General features: G+C 42.0%; 1 non-coding gene and 1 pseudogene across 1 annotated transcript; one reads left to right on the plus strand and one right to left on the minus strand.

The window, feature by feature from the left end:
* Nucleotides 1-17,924, minus strand: part of LOC129024153 (NANOG neighbor homeobox-like) — a 40,501-nt pseudogene that overhangs the window by 11,379 nt on the left and 11,198 nt on the right.
* LOC129025521 (U6 spliceosomal RNA) lies at nt 9,648-9,754 on the plus strand. The gene has a single exon (XR_008497274.1). It is a non-coding gene; the product is annotated as a U6 spliceosomal RNA (small nuclear RNA).

Below are 17,924 nucleotides of genomic sequence, written 5' to 3' on the forward strand. Positions count from 1 at the left end.
TCCACTCCCCTACCACCCCGTTACCAGCCTCTGGTGGCCATCCTTCTACTCTGTATCTCCATGAGTTCAATTGTTTTAATTTTTAGCTCCCGCAAATAAGTGAAAACATGCAGTTTGTCTTTCTGTGCCTGGCTTATTTCACTTAACATAATCACCTCCAAGTACATCTTTGTTGTCGTAAATGACAAGATCTCACTCTTTTTATGGCTGGATAGTAGTCCATTGTGTATATGTACCAAATTTTATTTATCCGTTCATCTGCTGATTAACATTTAGGTTGCTTCCAAATCTTGGCTATTGTGAAATAATGCTGCAGTAAACATGGGAATGCAGATATATGTTCAATATACTGATTTTCTTTCTTTAGAAGTGGGATTGCTGGATCGTATAGTAGCTCTATTTTTAGTTTTTTGAGGAAATCTCCAAACTGTTCTCCATAGTGGTTGTACTAATTTACATTCCCACCGACAGTGTACAAGGGTTCCCTTTTCGCCACATCCTCACCAGCATTTGTTATTGCCTGTCTTTTGTATAAAAGCCAGTTTAACTGGGGTAAGATGGTATCTCATCATGGTTTTTTAGGGAGTTTTCTTTTCTTTCTTTTTTTTTTTTTTTTAGACAAAGTCTTGCTCTGTGCCCCAGGCTGGAGTGCAATGGCACAATCTCGGCTCACTGCAACTTCCGCCTCCTGGGTTCAAGTGATTCTCCTGTCTCAGCCTCCCGAGTAGCTGGGATTACAGGTATGTGTCACCACACCCGGCTAGTTTTTTGTATTTTTAGTAGAGAAGAAGTTCACCATGTTGGCCAGGCTGGTCTCGAACTCCTGACCTCAAGTGATCCACCCACCTCAGCCTCCCAAAGTGCTAGGATTACAGGCGTGAGCCACCGTACCTGGCTAGTATCTCAATATAGTTTTGATTTGCATTTCTCTGATGATCAATGACCTTTTCATAAACCTGTTTGCCATTGGTATGTCTTCTTGTGATAAACGTCTATTCAGATATTTGCCCCATTTTTAAATTGGATTATTAGATTTTTTTTTCTTATAGAGTTGTTTGAAATCCTTACATGTTCTGGTTATTAATCCCTTGTCAGATGAGTACTTTGCAAATATTTTCTCCCACCCGTGGGTTGTCTCTTCACTTTGTCGATTGTTTCCTTTCCTGTGCAGAAGCTTTTTAAATCACTTGTCCATTTTGCTTTGGACTGTGCTTGTGGGTTACTCAAGAAATCTTTGCCCAGACCAACATCCTGGAGAGTTTCCCCAGTGTTTTCTTGTAGTAGTTTCATGGTTTGAGGTATTGGATTTAAGTCTTCAATCCATTTTGATTTGATTTTTGTAGATGGTGACAGATAGGGACCTAATTTCATTTTTTCTGCTTATGAATATCCAGTTTTCCCAGCACCATTTATTGAAGAGATTGTCTTTTCCCCAGCATATTTTCTTGGCAACTTTGTTAAAAATGAGTTTGCTGTAGATGTATGGATTTGTTTCTGGGTACTCTATGCTGTTCCATTGGTTTACATGTCTGTTTTTATGCCAGTACCATGCTGTTTTGGTTACTATAGCTCTGTAGTATAATTTGAAGTCAGGTAATGTAATTCCTCCAGTTTTGTTCTTTTTGCTGGGTATGGTTTTGGCTATTGTGGGTAGTTTATGGTTGCATAAAAATTTTAGGATTTTTTTTTCTATTTCTGTGAATGTCAATGGTATTTAGATAGGGATTGCATTGAATCTGTAGATTGCTTTGGATAGTATTGACTTTTATTTTTATTTTTATTTTTTAGATGGAGTTTCACTCTTGTTGCCCAGGCTGGAGTGCAATGGCGCAATCTCAGCTCATCGCAACCTCCATCTCCTAGGTTCAAGTGATTCTCCTGCCTCAGCCTCCTGAGTAGCTGAGATTACAGGTATGTGCCACCATGCCCCACCAATTTTTGTATTTTTAGTAGAGACGGGAGTTTCATCATATTGGTCAGGCTGGTCTCGAACTCCTGACCTCAGGTGATCCACCTGCCTCAGCCTCCCAAAGTGCTGGGATTACAGGCATGAGCCACCATGCCCGGCCAGTATTGACATTTTAACAACATTTATTCTACCAGTTCATGAACATGGAATATCTTTTCATTTTTTTGTGTCTTCTTCAAGTTCTTGCATCAATGTTTTATATTAGGTTGGTGCAAAAGTAATTGCAATTTTTGCCATTAAAAGTAATGGCAGCTGGGCGCAGTGGCTCATGCTTGTAATCCCAGCACTTTGGGAGGCCGAGGCAGGTGGATCACTTGATGTCAGGAGTTTAAGACCAGCCTGGCCAACATGGTGAAACCCATCTCTAATAATACAAAAATTAGCCGGGCATGGTGGCATGCACCTGTAATCCCAGCTACTTGGGAGGCTGAGGCAGCAGAATCGCTTGAACCCAGGAGGCAGAGATTGCAATGAACCGAGATCGTACCACTGCACTCCAGCCTGGGTGACAGAGCAAGACTCTGTCTCAAAAAAACAAACAAAAAACAAGTAATGGCAAAAACTGCAATTACTTTTTACCAGCCCAATAGTTTTCATTGTAGAGATCTTTCACGTCTTTGGTTAATTCCTAGGTGGGTTTTTTTTTTTTTTTTTTTCTGTAGCTATTGTAAATGGAATTGCTTTCTTGTTTGCTTTTTCAGATTGTTCACTGTTGGCTTATAGAAATGCTACTGATTCTTGCATATTAATTTTGTATCCTGCAACCTTACTGAATTTATCAGTTCTAATGGTTTTTTGGTGGAGTCTTTAGGTTTTTCCAAATATAAGATCATATTATCTGCAAACAAGGATAATTGGATTTCTTCTGTTCCAATTTGGATGCCCTTTATATCTTTCTCTTCTTTGATTGCTGTAGCTAGGACTTCCAGTACTATGTTGAGCAACAATGGTGACAGTGTGCGTCCTTGTTGTGTTCCACATCTTAGAGGAAAGGCTTTCAGTTTTTCCCCATTCAGTATAATAATAGCCATGGGTCTGTCATATATCGTCTTTATTATGTTGAGGTATGTTCCTTCTATACCCAGTTTTTTTAGGGTTTTTATCATGAAGAAATGTTGAATTTTATCAAATGCTTTTTCAACATCAATTGAAATCATCATATGGTGTTTTTTTGTTTTTGTTTTTGTTTCTTTTGAGATGGAGTCTTGCTCTGTTGCCCAGTTTGGAGTGCAGTGGCATGATCTCAGCTCACTGCAACCTCTGCCTCCCAGCTTCAAGTGATTCTCCTGCCTCAGACTCCTGAGTAGCTGGGATTACAGATGTGTGCCACCACACCTGGCTAATTTTTTTTTTTTTTTTTGAGATGGAGTCTCACTCTGTCGCCTAGGCTGGAGTGCAGTAGCGTGATCTCAGCTCACTGTAAGCTCCGCTTCCCGGGTTCACGCCATTCTCCTGCCTCAGCCTCCTGAGTAGCTGGGACTACAGGTGCCCGCCACCATGCCCGGCTAATTTTTTGTATTTTTAGTAGAGACGGGGTTTCACCGTGATCTTGATCTCCTGACCTCGTGATCCGCCCGCCTCGGCCTCCCAAAGTGCTGGGATTACAGGCGTGAGCCACCGTGCCCAGCCTAATTTTTGTATTTTTAGTAGAGACAGGGTTTCACCATGTTGGCCAGGCTGGTCTCAAATTTGCGACCTCAAGTGATTCACCTGCCTCGGCCTCCCAAAGTGCTGGGATTACAGGCGTGAACCACCATGCCCACCCACATCATATGGTTTTTATCCTCCATTGTGTTGATATGATGAATCATATTGATTGATCTGTGTATGTCTAATCAACCTTGCATCCCAGGGATAAATCCCACTTGGTCAGGATGAATGACCTTTTTAATGTGTTGTTGAATTCAGTTTGCTAGTATTTTGTTCAGGATGTTTGCATCCATATTCATCAAAGAAATTGGCTTGTAGTTTTCTTTTTTTTTTTTTTATGTGTTTTGTCTAATTTTGTTATCAAGGTAATACTAGCCTTGTAGAATGAGACTGGAAGTATTCCCTCCTCCTCTTTTTTTGGAGTAGTTTGAGTAGAACTGGTATTACTTCTTCTTTTAATGTTTGGTAGAAGTCGTTAATGAAGCCATTAGGTCCTGGGCTTTTCTTTGCTGGGAGACTTTTTATTATGCCGTCGATCTCATTACTTGTTATTCGTCTGTTCAGGTTTTGGATTTCTTCCTGGTTCAATCCTGGTAGATTATATATGTCTAGAAATGTATCCGTTTCTTCTAGATTTTCCAATTTATTGGCTCATAGTAGTCACTAATGATCCTTTGAGTTTCTGCAGTATCAGTTGTAATGTCTCCCTTTTCATCTCTGATTTTATTTATTTGGGTCTTCTTTGGTTTTTACCCTCATTGTTCTGGCTAAGGGTTTGTCAATTTTGTTTATCTTTTTAAAAAATCAACTTTTCCTTTCATTGATCTTTTGTATTGTTTTCTTCATTTTTATTTTATTTCTGCTCTGATCTATATGATTCATTTTCTTCTAATAACTTTGGATTTTGTTTGCTCTTAGTTTTCTAGTTCTATAAGATTCATGGTTAGATTATTTATTTGAAGTTTTTCTTCTTTTTTGATGTAGGTGCTTATAGCTATAAACTTCCCTCTCACTACTGCTTTTGCTGTATCCCATAGGTTTTGGTATGTTGTGTTTCCATTATCATTTGTTTCAAAAAATTTTTCAATTTTCTTTTTAATTTCTTCATTGACCCACTTGTCATTAAGGAGCATACTGTTTAATTTCCATGTGTTTGTATAGTTTCTAAAATCCCTCTCGTTATTGATTTCTAGTTTTATTCCATTGTGGTCAGAGAAGATGCTTGATGCTATTTCAATGTTTAAAAATGTTTTAAGACTTGCTTTGTGACCTAACATATGGTTGTCCTTGAGAATGATCCATGTGCTAGGAGAAGAATGTGTATTTTGCAGCTGTTGGATGAAATGTTCTGTAAATATCTATTAGATTCACTTTTTTTATAGTGCAGATTAAGTCTGACATTTCTTTGTTGATTTTTCTGTCTGGAAAATCTGTCCAATGCTGAAAGTGGGATATTGAATACATGATTGTGCCACTGCACTCTAGCCTGGGCAACATCGCAAGATCCCATCTCTAAGAAAAAAAAAAAAGAAGAAGAAAATGTGGTATATATACACAGTGGGATACTATTCAGCTATAAAAAAAGAATGAAATCATGTTATTTGTAGCAACATAAATGGAACTAACTAGATGTCATTATATTAAATAAGCCAGGCACAGAAAGAAAAATACTACATATTCTCACTCATATGTTGGAAACGAAAAAAGTTGACCTCATAGAAATAGAGAAGAGAATCATAGATACCAGAGGCTGGAAAGGGTGTGTGGGTGGGAGGGGGGTGATAAAAAAGGTTGGTTAACGGATCCAGTCATACAGTTAGAAGAAATATGTTCTAATGTTCCATGACAGAGTAGGGTCACTAGAGTTAGCAACAATATATTGTATATTTCAAAGTAGCTAGAAGAGAATACTTGAAACATTACCAACATATAGAAATGAAATGCCAGGCATAGTGGCTCACGCCTGTAATCCCAGCACTTTGGGAGGCCAAGGCAGGTGGATCACGAGGTCAGGAGATCCAGACCAGCCTGGCCAACATGGTGAAACCCGGTCTTCACTAAAGATACAGAAAATTGGCCGGGCATGGTGGCGCGTGCCTGTAGTCCCAGCTACTCGGGAGGCTGAGGCAGGAGAATCGCTTGAATCCGGCAAGCAGAGGTTGCAGTGAGCCAAGAGCATGCCGCTGCACTCTAGCCTGGGTGACAGAGTGAGACTCCATCTCAAAAAATAAAAATAAAAAAATAAAAAACTCAACTTTGCTCTCATACACTGCCAGTGAGTATGTAAATGGTTTTAACCTTTCTGAAAAGCAGTTTGCTAACATATATTAAGACCCTTAAAATGTCATACTTTTTTTACTTAGTAAGTCCACTTCAGAGTAACTCCCCTAAAAGGGTTTATCTGAAGTGCACACAATATTTTATGGGCAAAGATGTGCTTTACCAGGTTATTTGTCATAGGAAATAAATGGAAAGGATCTAAATGTGCAACATTTGAGGAATATTGTGGTGAACTTTATGACTTGTACTTACTATGAAGCCTTTAAAATGATATGGAAGAGGCTGGCGCGGTGGCTCACACTTGTAATCCCAGCACTTTAGGAGGCCGAGGCAGGCGGATCACGAGGTCAGGAGTTCGAGACCAGCCTGACCAACATGGTGAAACCCCATCTCTACTAAAAAAATACAAAAATTAGCTGGGCGTGGTGGCGCATGCCTGTAATCCCAGCTACTCAGGAGGCTGAGGCAGGAGAATTGCTTGATCCCGAGAGGCGGAGGTTGTAGTGAGCCGAGATTGTGCCACTGCACTCCAGCCTGGGTGACAGAGAGAGATTCCTCTCTAAATAAATAAATAAATAAAATAAAATAAAATGATATGGAAGAACAGTGTAGCACAACAATCGAGAGCATAGGTTTTGGGGATAGATCTGAATTCAAGTCAAAGCTCCATCATTGGCCATATGATTTTGGGCAAATCACCTAAGAGTCTTTCTAAGCCCCACTTTTCTCATCTATAAAAATAGGACCAAGAGCAGTTTCTAACCCACTGGGTTTTTTTTTTTTTATTATTAAATGGCATTATTCATGTGTTTAGCACAGTGCCCAGCAAATAGCTTAGTAAACAGGAACTCACAAGGCTGGGGGCACAGTGGCTCACACCTGTAATCCCAGCACTTTGGGAGGCTGAGGCGGGTGGATCACTTGAGGTCAGGAGTTCGAGACCAGCCTGGCCAACATGGTGAAACCCCGTCTCTACTAAAAAGACAAAAATTAGCTGCGTGTGGTGGTGAGCGCCTACTCCTCAGCTACTGGGGAGGCTGAGGCAGGAGAATCGCTTGAACCTGGCAGGCGGAGGTTGCAGTGAGCTGAGATTGCACCATTGTACTCCAGCCTGGGTGACAAAAGCGAAACTCTGTCTCAAAAAAAAAAAAAAAAAAAAAACAAAAAAAAAGTAAATAGTAACTCACAATAACCCCAGGATGTAGGTTTTTACTACTGAGGACATGGAATCAGAGAGAGGATTAGTCACTTGTGCAATGCCACATGGCTAGTAAGTGGTGAACTGGGACTCAAACCCAGAAAGTTTGATTTCAAAACCCATACTCCTGACAACAACACTAAAATGTTAGTTGTCATTTATGCCGTTGTTGCAGCTATTGCTGCTGCTTAATAACATAGGAAAATGCTTACGGTAAAATGTTGAGCAAAAAAAAAGAATACAAGTTTTTATGTATAGGATTATTCTGATTTTGTTTTGAATTTTTGTATTGTGCATATACATGCATCGATAAAACACTGGAAGAAAATATACCAATATATTAAAATCATTATCTCTTGGGTACAGTGTTTAGAACAATCCTGGCACATAGAAAATGTTAAGTATTATCTCCAGGATCATTTGTTTTGATGTTCTAAAGATTCAATAAAATGGTCTAAATGTGAATTTAGTTGTATTTATCTTGCTCAGGACTCATAGTTTCTGAATTTGAGAATTCACATTTTTATTATTTTTTTTAATTTTAATTTTTTTTTTTTTCTTGAGACGGAGTCGCAGTCTGTCACCCAGGCTGGAGTGCAGTGGCGTGATCTCAGCTCACGGCAACCTCTGCCACCTGGGTTCAAGCAATTCTCCTGCCTCAGCCTCCTGAGTAGCTGGGATTACAGGTGCCTGCCACTACACGTGGCTAATTTTTTTGTATTTTTAGTAGAGACGGGGTTTCACTATCTTGGCCAGGCTGGTCTTGAACTGCTGACCTGGTGATCCACCTGCCTCGGCCTCCCAAAGTGCTGGGATTACAGGCGTGAGCCACCGCGCCCGGCCCGAGAATTCACATTTTTAAATAATCAGTTCTGGCCGGGCGCGGTGGCTCATGCCTGTAATCCCAGCACTTTGGGAGGCCGAGGTGGGCGAATCACGAGGTCAGGAGTTCGAGACCAGCCTGGCCAATATGGTGAAACCCCGTCTCTACTGAAAAAATACAAAAAATTAGCCAGGCATGGTGGCGCGTGCCTGTAATCCCAGCTACTCGGGAGGCTGAGGCAGGAGAATTGCTTGAACCCAGGAGGTGGAGATTGCAGTGAGCTCAGATCGCGCCACTGCACTCCAGCCTGGTGACAGAGCAAGACTCCGTCTCAAAAAATAAATAAATAAATAAATAAATAAATAATCAGTTCTAGAATACCCTCAGTCATTAGTTCTTTGAATATTACTTTTAAAATTTGTCCTGCATGTTTCTTTACCTCTTTTCATATTTTTTATTTCTTAATCTCTCTGTGTTGCATTCTATATATCTATTTTTCCAGTTACCACTTTTCTGTTTAATTGTGCCCAATCTGTGTTCAACAAGTCCATTGAGTTTTTAAATTTGAAACTTTTTTTCATGTCTAGAGTTCTTTTTCAATACTACCTGGCCTTTTAAAAATAGTGTACTGGAGTGGAATAATAGACATTGTAGACCCAGAAAGGTGGGAGGTGCAAGAGGTGTAAGGGATAAAAAATTACCTAATGGGTCAGGCACAGTGGCTCACGCCTGTAATCCCAGCACTTTGGGAGGCCAAGGCAGGTGGATCACTTGAGTTCAGCGGTTTGAGACCAGCCTGGCCAACATGATGAAACCCCGTCTCTACTAAAAATATGAAAAATTAGCTGGGCTTGGTGGCACACTCCTGTAATCCCAGCTACTCATGAGGCTGAGACAGGAGAATCGCTTGAACCCAAGGGGCAGAGATTGCAGTGAGCCAAGATGGCGCCACTGCACTCCAGCCTTGGCACCAAGAGCGAAACTCTGTCTCAAAAAAAAAAAAAAAAAAAAAAAAAAAAATTACCTAATGGGTTCTATGTATATGATTTGAGTGATGGTTACACTTTAAAGCCCAAACTTCACCACTACACAATATATCCATGTAACAAAGCTGCATTTGTATCCTCAAATCTGTAAAAATAAAATAATGTCTTGTTCTTTTCTTACGTTTTCAATTATATCTTTAATCATTTTAAGCAATTTTATAGTGTGTATTAGACTGCATATTTCGGGGTCTAATTCTATGTGTTGTGTCTTCAGACATTTGATTATGGTGTGGTGTTTTTTCATGTGTTTTGTAATTTTTTATTTTAAATTGTGTTCAGTGCAGCTTTACTTGTGGGGATCTTGTGAGGGATATGTCTCTCTAGAGCTGTTTTATGTTGCTTCTGCTAGGTAGGAATAACAATAGTTATACTCTTAAGTGAGTATACACTTTGTACTCATTTTTTGGTGTGGAGGGTTCCTGGACAGTGTAGGAGTTATAAATTTTGAATCCCAAACCCATGTGAAAGCAGGCCTCAGAGGGAGACCCTGTTTTCTACCTTGTTACAGCCCAGGTTGTCTTCCTATGCTAGTGAATGAATTTTTGTCTAGTTCAACCTTATTGAATGTGTAGTCCTTTGAAACTCCCAACTTCCTACAGATGTTTCAGTTCCAACCTCCTGCCTTACTTAGGCCCAAGGCTCTGTCTCCTGCCTCTACAGGCCATCAGAACCTAAGTGCGTGTGCTCGCTTCAGCAGCACATGTACTGGGATTAGAATGATGCAGAGGAGATTAGCATGGTCCCTGCACAACGATAATGCACAAATCCATGAAGTGTTCCAAACAAAGAAGAAGAAGAAGGTGGATCATGGCAGACGGGAGGCAAGACTAGATTGCAGCTCCAACTTGGACGAACAGAGCAGCATGTGGAGGCTCGCATCATGAATTTTTGCTCCAGAACGACTGCAGGAATAAATCAGGAAACCCAAGAGGACCCACAGACCCTCTGAAGGAAGCAGACTGCTCCTGCAGGATCCAGGAGGCACACCAAATACTGTGAGTGCCCAAATTGTGGAAGTGGGAAAGGGAGATCGTCTGCCCCTGAACACACACCCCCACTGGGGAAACTGAAGGCCTAGGTTACGGGAGAAGATTCTGACCTTATCTGGAGCTGAGTCAATTTAGATACTGAGCAAAATACAGGAGTAGAGGAAAGAGCGGGAAAAGTCCTGTGAGCTCACTGGGTCCCCTAGCAAACCATTTCTGCCTGGCCTTACAGGGGTCCTTTGGTAGGGCGGCCAGAGGCGCTTGGAAAAGGTCACAGGGAGAAAGAAATCTCCAGCCGAACTTTGTAACAATTTGAACTGAGGCTGGGGGCAGTGGCTCACGCCTGTAATCCTAGCACTTTGGGAGGGTGAGGAGGGTGGATCACCTGACGTCAGGAGTTCGAGACCAGCCTGGCCAACATGGTGAAACCTCGTCTCTACTAAAAATACAAAAATTAGCCAGGCGTGGTGGCGCATGCCTGTAATCCCAGCTACTCGGGAGGTTGAGGCAGGAGAATCACTTGAACCGGGGAAGCGGAGGTTGCAGTGAGCCAGGATCATGCCACTGCACTCCAGCCCGGGCGACTGAGCAAAACTCCATCTCAAAAACAAACAAACAAACAAACAAACAACAAAAAAACATTTTGAACTGATCGAGAAGTCTTCTGGCCAGAACTTGGTGGGGGGTGGGGCATGAATCTGGTGTGCAGACTCCACAGGTGGGGGAAGAAGGAAAGCCATACTTGCTTTCACATCTGGGAGGTGGGTAGCCTGGGGCAAGTTCTCAGCCCTGCTCACTCACTGTCTGGAAACAGACTCAGTGCTGTTGGTGGGGTGGGGGTTGGGGTACAGTGGGAGTGAGACCAGCCCTTTGGATTCTGTGGGAGCTGCGTGAGGCCTGTGACTGCCGGCTTTCCCCCACTTTTCTGACAACCTGCACAACACAGTAGAGACATCCATAATCCTTCTAGGATCATAACTCCATTGACCTGGGAGCCTCACCCCCATCCCCCGCAGCAGCTGCAGCAAAACCCGCCCAAGGAGACTCCCGAGCTCAGACACACCTAGCCCTGCCCCAACCCAATGGTCCTACCCTACCCACCCTGGTAACTGAAGACAAAGGGCATATACTCTTGGGAGTTCTAGGGCCCCGCCCACCACCTGTTCCTCCCCATACTACCACAGCTGATGCTCTCTGGAAAGCGCCACCTCCCAGCAGGAGGCCAACCAGCACAAAAATAGTGCATTAAACCACCAAAGCTAAGAACCTTAACAGAGTCCATTTCACCCCCTTTCCATCTCCACCAGAACAGGTGCTGGTTTCCACAGCTGAGAGACCCATAGACAGTTCACATCACAGGACTCTGTGCAGACTACCCCCAGTACCAACCTGGAGCCTGGTAGACTTGCTGGGTGGCTAGATCCAGAAAAGCTGTAACAATCACTACAGCTTGGCTCTTAGGGAGCCACATCCACAGGAAAAGGGGGAGAGTATTACATCAAGGGAACATGCCATGGGACAAAAGGATCTGAACAACAGCCTTCAGCCCTGGACCTTCCCTCTGACAGAGCCTACCCAAATGAGAAGGAACCAGAAAACTGACTCTGGTAATATGAAAAAACAAGGTTCCTTAACACCCCCAAAAGATCACACTAGCTCACCAGCAATGGATCCAAACCAAGAAGAAATCCTTGATTTACCTGAAAAAGAATTCGGGAGGTTAGTAATTAAGCTACTCAGGGAGGCACCAGAGAAAGGTGAAGCCCAATGTAAGCAAATAAAAAAATTGGCCAGGCATGGTGGCTCACACCTGTAATCCCAGCACTTTGGGAGGCTGAGGCGGGCAGGTCATGAGGTCAGGAGATCGAGACCATCCTGGCTAACACAGTGAAACCTCGTCTCTACTAAAAATACAAAAAAATTAGCTGGGTGTGGTGACACGCACCTTCAGTCCCAGCTACTCCGGAGGCTGAAGCAGGAGAATCGCTTGAACCTGGGAGGCGGAGGTTGCAGTGAGCCAAGATTGCGCCACTGCGCTCCAGCCTGGGCGACAGTGAGACTCCATCTCAAAAAAAAAAAAAAAAGGAAATTAAAAAAAATGATACAAGAAGTGAAGAGAAGCCCGGGCATGGTGGCTCATGCCTGTAGTCCCAACACTTTGGGAGGCCAAGGTGGGAGGATCACCTGAGGTCAGAAGTTCGAGACCAGCCTGACCAACATGGAGAAACCCCGTCTCTACTAAAAATACAAAATTAGCCAGGTGTGGTGGTGCATGCCTGTAGTCCCAGTTACTCAGGAGGCTGAGGCAGGAGAATCACTTGAACCCGGGAGGCAGAGATTGCAGTGAGCCGAGATAGTGCCATTGCACTCCAGCCTGGGCAACAAGAGTGAAACTCCATCTCAAAAAAAAAAAAAAAAAAGTGAAGAGAGGAATATTTAATGAAATAGACAGCATAAATAAAAAACAATCAAAGCTTCAGGAAACAAGGGACACACTTATAGCAATGCAAAATGCTCTGGAAAGTCTCAGCCATAGAATCGAACAAGTAGAAGAAAGAAATTCAGAGCTCAAAGACAAGGTATTCGAATTAATCCAATCCAACAAAGACAAAGAAAAAAGAATAAGAAAACATGAACAAAGCCTCCAAGAAGTGTGGGATTATGTTAAATGACCAAACCTAAGAATAATTGGTGTTCCTGGGGAAGAAGAGAAATCTAAAAGTTTGGAAAATGTATTTGGGAGAATTATCGAGGAAAACTTCCCCAGCCTTGCTAGAAACTTAGACATCCAAATACAAGAAGCACAAAGAACATCTGGGAAATTCATTGCCAGAAGATCATTACCTAGGCACATTGTCATCAGCTTATCTAAAAGAATCTTAAGAGCTGTGAGACAAAAGTACCAGGTAACCTATAAAGGAAAATCTATCAGATTAACAGCAGATTTATCAGCAGAAATCCTGCAAGCTAGACAAGCTAGAAGGGACTGAGGCCCTATCTTCAGCCTCCTCCAACAAAACAATTATCAGCTAAGAATCTTTTTTTTTTTTTTTTTTTGAGACGGAGTTTCACTCTTGTTGCCCAGGCTGGAGTGCAATGGCACGATCTTGGCTCATTGCAACCTCAACCTCCCAGGTTCAAGCGATTCTCCTGCTTCAGCCTCCTGAGTAGCTGTGATTACAGGCATACGCCACCATGCCCAACTAATTTTGTATTTTTAGTAGAGACGGGGTTTCTCTGTGTTGGTCAGGCTGGTCTCGAACTCCTGACCTCAGGTGATCCACCTGCCTCGGCCTCCCAAAGTGCTGGGATTACAGGCGTGAGCCACTGTGCCCAGCTAAGAATCTTGTATCAAGTGAAACTGAGCTTCATATATGAAGGAAAGATAGGTTTTTTTTTTAGACAGGCAAATGCTGAGAGAATTTGCCACTACCAAGCCACCACTACAAGAACTGCTAAAAGAAGCTCTAAATATTGAAACAAATCCTGGAAACACATCAAAACAGAAACTTTTTAAAGCATAAATCTCATAGGACCAATAAAACAAAAATACAGGCCGGGTGCGGTGACTCACACCTGTAATCCCAGCACTTTGGGAGGCTGAGGAGGGTGAATCACAAGGTCAGGAGTTCGAGACCATCCTGGCCAAGATGGTGAAACTCCATCTCTACTAAAAATACATAAATTAGCTGGGCATGGTGGCACTTGCCTGTAATCTTAGCTACTTGGGAGACTGAGGCAGGATAATCACTTAAACCTGGGAGGCAGAGGTTGCAGTGAGCCAAGATGCCATTGCACTCCAGCCTGGGCAACAAGAGCGAAACTCTGTCTTAAAAAGAAAAAAAAAAAATTAAAAACAAAAAGAAAAAAAACAAGCTATACAGGCAACAAATAGCATGATGAATGGAATGGTACCTCACATCTCTGTACTAACATTGAATGTAAATGGACTTAATGCTCCACTTAAAAGATACAGAATTGCAGAATGGATAAGAATTCCATAAGAAAAAAAAAAAAAAAGAGTTCACCAACCAACTATCTGCTGCCTTCAAGAGACTCACCTAACACATAAGAACTCACATAAACTTAAGGTAAACAGATGGAAAAAGACATTTCATGCAAATGGACATGAAAAGCGAGCAGGAGCAGCTATTGTTTTTGTTTTTGTTTTTTGAGATGGAGTCTCGCTCTGTCGCCTAGGCTGGAGTGCAGTGGTGCGATCTCAGCTCACTGCAACCTCCACCTCCTGGATTCAAGCTATTCTCCTGCCTCAGCCTCCTGAGTAGCTGGGACTACAGGCACTTGCCACCATGCCTGGCTAATTTTTGTACTTTTAGTAGAGATGGGGTTTCACCATATTGGCCAGGCTGGTCTTGAACTCCTGACCTTGTGATCCACCCACCTCAGCCTCCCAAAGTGTTGGGATTACAGGCATGAGCCATGCTGCCTGGCCAGGAGTAGCTATTCTTATATTAGACAAAACAAACTTTAAAGCAACAGCAACTAAAAAAGACAAAGAGGGACATTATGTAACAGTAAAAGGCCTTGTTCAACAGGCAAATATCACAATTCTAAACATATAAGGACTAACACCGGAACTCCCAAATTTGTAAAACAATTACTAATAGACCTAAGAAATGAGATAGACCTCAACACGATAATAGTGGGAGACTTTAATACTCCACTGACAGCACTAGACAGGTCACCAAGACAGAAAGTAAACAAACGAGGGATTTAAACTATACCCTGGAACAAATGGACTTAACAGATACTTACAGAACATTCCATCCAACAACCTCAGACTATATATTCTATTCAACAGTGCATGGAACTTTCTCCAAGACAGACCATATGATAGGCTACAAAGCAAGCCTCAATAAATTTAAGGAAAATGAAATCATATCAAGCACTCTCTCAGACCACAGTGGAATAAAACTGGAAATCAACTCCAAAAGGAAGCTTCAAAACTATGCAAATATATCGAAATTAAATAACCTGTTCCTGAATATCATTGGGTCAAAAATGAAATCAAGATGGAAATTAAAAAATTCTTCGAACTGAATGACAATAGTGACACAGCCTATCAAAACCTCTGGGATTCAGCAAAGGCAGTGCTAAGAGGAAAGTTCATAGCCCTAAAAGCCTACATCACAAAGTCTGAAAGAGCACAGACAGACAATCTAAGGTCACACTTCAAGGAACTAGAGAAACAAGAACAAACCAAACCCAAACCCAGCAGAAAAAAGGAATAACCAAGATCAGAGCAGAACTAAATGAAATTGAAACAAACAAACAAAAAAATACAAAAGATAAATGAAACAAAAAGCTGGTTCTTTGAAAAGATAAATAAAATTGATAGATCATTAGCAAGATTAACTAAGAAAAGAAGGGAGAAAATCCAAACAAACTCAATAAGAAACCAAAGGGAAGATAGTACAACTGACACCACAGAAATACAAAAGATCATTCAAGGCTACTATGAACACCTTACATGCTTAAACTAGAAAATCTAGAAGAGATGGAAAAATTTCTGGGAAGATACAACCCTCCTAGCTTAAATCAGGAAGCATTAGATACTCTGAACAAACCAATAACCAGCAGTGAGCCTGATATGGTAATTTAAAAATTATCAAGAAAAGGGCTGGGCGTGGTGGCTCACGCCTGTAATCCCAGCACTTTGGGAGGCCCAGGCAGATGGATCATCTGGGGTCAGGAGTTCGAGACCAGCCTGGCCAAACATGGTGAAATCCCATCTCTAGTAAAAATACAAAAACATTAGTTGGGCGTGGTGGCGGGTGCCTGTAATCCCAGCTACTTGGGAGGCTGAGGCAGGAGAATTGCTTGAACCCCAGAGGCGGAGGTTGCAGTGAGCTGAGATCGCGCCAGTGCACTCCAGCCTGGGCAAAAAGAGTGAGACTCCATCTCAAAAAACAAAAAAGGGCCGGGCGCAGTGGCTTACGCCTGTAATCCCAGCATATACTTTGAAGACTGAGGTGGGTGGATCACGAGGTCAGGAGTTCAAGACCAGCCTGACCAATATGGTGAAACCCCGTCTCTACTTAGAATTCAAAAAAATTAGCCAGGCATGGTGGCACGCGCCTGTAATCCCAGCTACGAGGCTGAGGCAGGAGAATCTCTTGAACCCAGGAGGCAGAGGTTGCAGTAAGCTGAGATCGCACCACTGCACTCCAGCCTGGGTGACAGAGCGAGACTCCGTCTCAGAAAAAAAAAAAAAAAAAAAAAATTACCAACAAAAAACAAAAGTCCAGGACCAAACGGATTCACAGCAGAATTCTACCAGACATTCAAAGAAGAATTGTATTGACACTATTCCACAAGATAAAGAGGGAACCCTCCCTAAATCATTCTATGAAGCCAGTATCATTCTAATACCAAAAGCAGGAAAGCACATAACCAAAAAACAAAACTACAGACCAATATCCCTAATGAACATAGATGCTAAAGTCCTTAACAAAATACTAGTAACCAAATCCAACAATATATCAAAAAGATAATCCAGGGGCCAGACATGGTGGCTCACTCCTGTAATTCCCAGCACTTTGGGAGTCCAGGGCCGGCCGATCACCTGAGTTCAGGAGTTCGAGACCAGCCTGACCAACATGGAGAAACCCCATCTCTACCAAAAATACAAAACTAGCTGGGCGTTGTGGCGCATGCCTGTAATCCCAGCTACTCGGGAGGCTGAGGCAGGAGAATTGCTTGAACCCAGGTGGCAGAGGTGGCGGTGAGCCAAGATAACGCCATTGCACTCCAGCCCGGACAACAAGAGCGAAACTGTCTCAAAAAGAAAAAAATAATAAAGATAATCCACCATGATCAAGCTGGTTTCATACCAGGGATGCAGGAGTGGTTTAACATACGCAAGTTAATACATGTGATACACCACATAAACAGAATTAAAAACAAAAATCACATGATCATCTCAATAGATGCGGAAAAAGCATTTGACAAAATCCAGCATCCCTTTATGATTAAAACTCTCAGCAAAATCGGCATACAAAGGACATACCTCAATGTAATAAAAGCCATCTATGACAAACCCACAGCCAACATAAAACTGAATGGGGAAAAGGTGAAAGCATTCCCTCTGAGAACTGGAACAAGACAAGGATGCCCACTCTCACTACTCCTCTTCAACATAGTACTGGAAGTTCTAACCAGAGCAGTCAGACAAGAGAAAGAAATAAAGGGCATCCAATTGGTAAAGAGGAAGTCAAACTGTCACTGTTTGTGGATGATATGATTGTTTACCTAGAAAATCCTAAAGACTCCTCCAGAAAGCTCCTAGAACTGATAAAAGAGTACACCAAAGTTTCCAGATACAAAATTAATGTACACACATCAGTAGCTCTTCTATATACCAACAGCGACCAAGCTGAGAATCAGATCAAGAACTCAACCCCTTTTACAATAGCTGCAAAAAAGATAAAATACTTAGGAATAGACCTAACCAAGGAGGTGAAAGACCTCTACAAGGAAAACTACAAAACACTGGTGAAAGCAAGCATAGATGACACAAGCAAATAGAAACACATCCCATGCTCATGGATGGGTAGAATCAATATTGTGAAAATGACCATCCTTCCAAAAGCAATCTACAAATTCAATGCAATTCCCATCAAAATACCACTATCATTCATCACAGAATTAGAAAAAACAATTCTAAAATTCATATGGAACCAAAAAAGAGCCCACATAGCCAAAGCAAAACTAAGCAAAAAACAAATCTGGAGGCATCAGATTACCTGATTCCAAGCTATACTATAAGGCCATAGTCAGACAAACAGCATGGTACTGGTATAAAAATAGGCACATAGATGAATGGGACAGAATAGAACCCGGAAACAAACCCAAATACTTACAGCCAACTGATCTTCAACAAAGCAAACAAAAACATAAAGTGGAGAAAGGACACCCTTTTCAACAAATGATGCTGGGATAATTGGCTAGC

The sequence above is a fragment of the Pongo pygmaeus genome, chromosome X (genome assembly GCF_028885625.2).
Source record: "Pongo pygmaeus isolate AG05252 chromosome X, NHGRI_mPonPyg2-v2.0_pri, whole genome shotgun sequence".
Lineage (NCBI taxonomy): Eukaryota > Metazoa > Chordata > Mammalia > Primates > Hominidae > Pongo > Pongo pygmaeus.